This window comes from Sprattus sprattus (assembly GCF_963457725.1).
Source record: "Sprattus sprattus genome assembly, chromosome: 20".
NCBI lineage: Eukaryota > Metazoa > Chordata > Actinopteri > Clupeiformes > Clupeidae > Sprattus > Sprattus sprattus.
Genome location: NC_137918.1, coordinates 17,727,638 through 17,730,137, shown reverse-complemented (window position 1 = coordinate 17,730,137; position 2,500 = coordinate 17,727,638).

Below are 2,500 nucleotides of genomic sequence, written 5' to 3'. Positions count from 1 at the left end.
CACTCTCTCCCTCTCTGTCTTACACACACACACTCTCTTTCACACACCTGTAAACACAATATTGTGTGGAAAAGAAAAACAGGGCAGGTTATCGTTATAGTTAGCAGAGAGTTAGGAGAGGGTTAGGGAGATGGGCGAGAGAGAGAGAGAGAGAGAGGGTGATGAGAGAGAGATGAGAGAGAGAGAGAGAGAGAGGGTGATGAGAGGGAGAGAGAGAGAGAGAGGGTGATGAGAGGGAGAGAGAGAGAGAGGGTGATGAGAGAGAGATGAGAGAGAGAGAGAGAGAGAGGGTGATGAGAGAGAGATGAGAGGGAGAGAGAGAGAGGGTGATGAGAGGGAGAGAGAGAGAGAGAGGGTGATGAGAGGGAGAGAGAGAGAGGGTGATGAGAGGGTGAAGAGAGAGAGCGAGAGAGAGAGAGAGGGTGATGAGAGAGAGATGAGAGGGAGAGAGAGAGAGGGTGATGAGAGGGTGAAGAGAGAGAGCGAGAGAGAGAGAGAGGGTGATGAGAGAGAGATGAGAGGGAGAGAGGGAGAGAGAGAGAGAGATGAAAGGGTTGGGGTCTGTACCCCTGGGGTCCTTGCTCCAAACCCGACCCCTGGTCACCACGGCGACAGCAGTCAGTGCTTTCAGAACATTGTTATGGAGGATATAACCTCTCTGGTCTCTCTCTTCAGAACAGAACAGTGATATGAAGGTGATAACGGTGTGTGTGTGTGTGTGTGAGTGTGTGTTATAAAAGGGATAACGGCCGACGAGCTGTCCAGTTATACGAATTTAATGGACGCTGCGGGGCAATGAACACCACGACGCGGAAGTCCATTAAATTCGTATAACTGGACAGCTCGGAGGCCGTTATCCCGCTTATCTCCCGTTTACAACATCCAAAAATGTTTATATTATTATTATTATTTAGAATTTCCTTTATCTTTAGGAAATTTAATATGCATAATAACCTGATGAATTCTTGATTTGAAGCCTAGTGCTCCCATTAGAGAAAGTAGTGAGAAAGTAGTGTGTGGAACCGGACCTTTAGTTTCCCCAGGCGTTGCTGCAAAGTGACACTCATGAGCTCACCTCTGTAAAGTAAACGGACACACGGACACAGGTATTGTTCATAAGGTTTTACTATTTACAGTTGAACTCCACGTTTCCGTTGATGGTGAAGTTGGACAGAGCAACAGGGAGGTCAAGTTTAGTAATTTTGGTCGAAGGCTAGTTAGCCATGTGAGCTACCATCTGTTACAATGGTTTTTTTTCTAAGCGCTAACAGCCGCCTACAAATAATATTCGAGACTTTCAGTTAAGAATTCCTATACTCTGCAACATTCGTGTAGAACATAAACAACTAACCGAGTAAATTTAGACATATAAAAAGTCGTGTAGATAGCTTAATTGACATAAAACATTGCCCACTAACTTGTCCCAACACGCCGCCATCTTGGTTCAAATTATCCTAGCTGTCAAAAAATAAACGTTACGTTGGTTGTCAATGGTAACCATTCAAGAGCATTGATATGGAACGGCGATTTAACGCTTCTACTGGGACTACGTCCAAGGTGTCCATCTATACGAACTTAATGTACACCCCATTAGCCAATCAGAAAACAGTATTTCGTTCCAGAGGGAGATAAGAAGGTGATAACGGCCTACTCTGATCCTTAATGCTTTTAAATCTGTTAAATAAGAGCTTCCCATCACCTTGGGTTAGGGTCAGGGTTAATTAGGGTTTTCATCACCTTGGGCTGAATCCCCTCTGATTCAAGAGCATCCATTAGGATGAGACCATTCACCCATTCACCCATTCACCCATTCACCCATTAGGATGAGACCCATTTACCCATTCACCCATTAAAATGAGACCCTTACCCATTCACCCATTCACCCATTCACCCATTAAAATGAGACCCTTACCCATTCACCCATTCACCCATTCACCCATTCACCCATTAGGATGAGACCCTTACCCATTCACCCATTCACCCATTCACCCATTCACCCATTAGGATGAGACCCATTCACCCATTAACCCATTCACCCATTAGGATGAGACCCTCACCCATTCACCCATTAGGATGAGACCCTCACCCATTCACCCATTCACCCATTCACCCATTCACCCATTCACCCATTAGGATGAGACCCATTTACCCATTCACCCATTCACCCATTAAAATGAGACCCTTACCCATTCACCCATTCACCCATTCACCCATTCACCCATTAGGATGAGACCCTCACCCATTCACCCATTAGGATGAGACCCTAACCCATTCACATGTGTGTGTGTGTGTGTGTGTGTGTGTGTGTATTTGTGTGTGTGTGTGTGTGTGTGTGTGTGTGTGTATGTGTGTGTGTGTGTGTGGGTGGGTGGGTGTGAGTGAGTGAGTGTGTGTGTGTGTGTGTGTGTGTGTGTGTGTACCGGGCGGGTGTGAGTGTGTGTGTGTCAGATCCATTAGTGCAGCCATGCCCACATCATTAGGATCAGTGTCAATCTCGTGT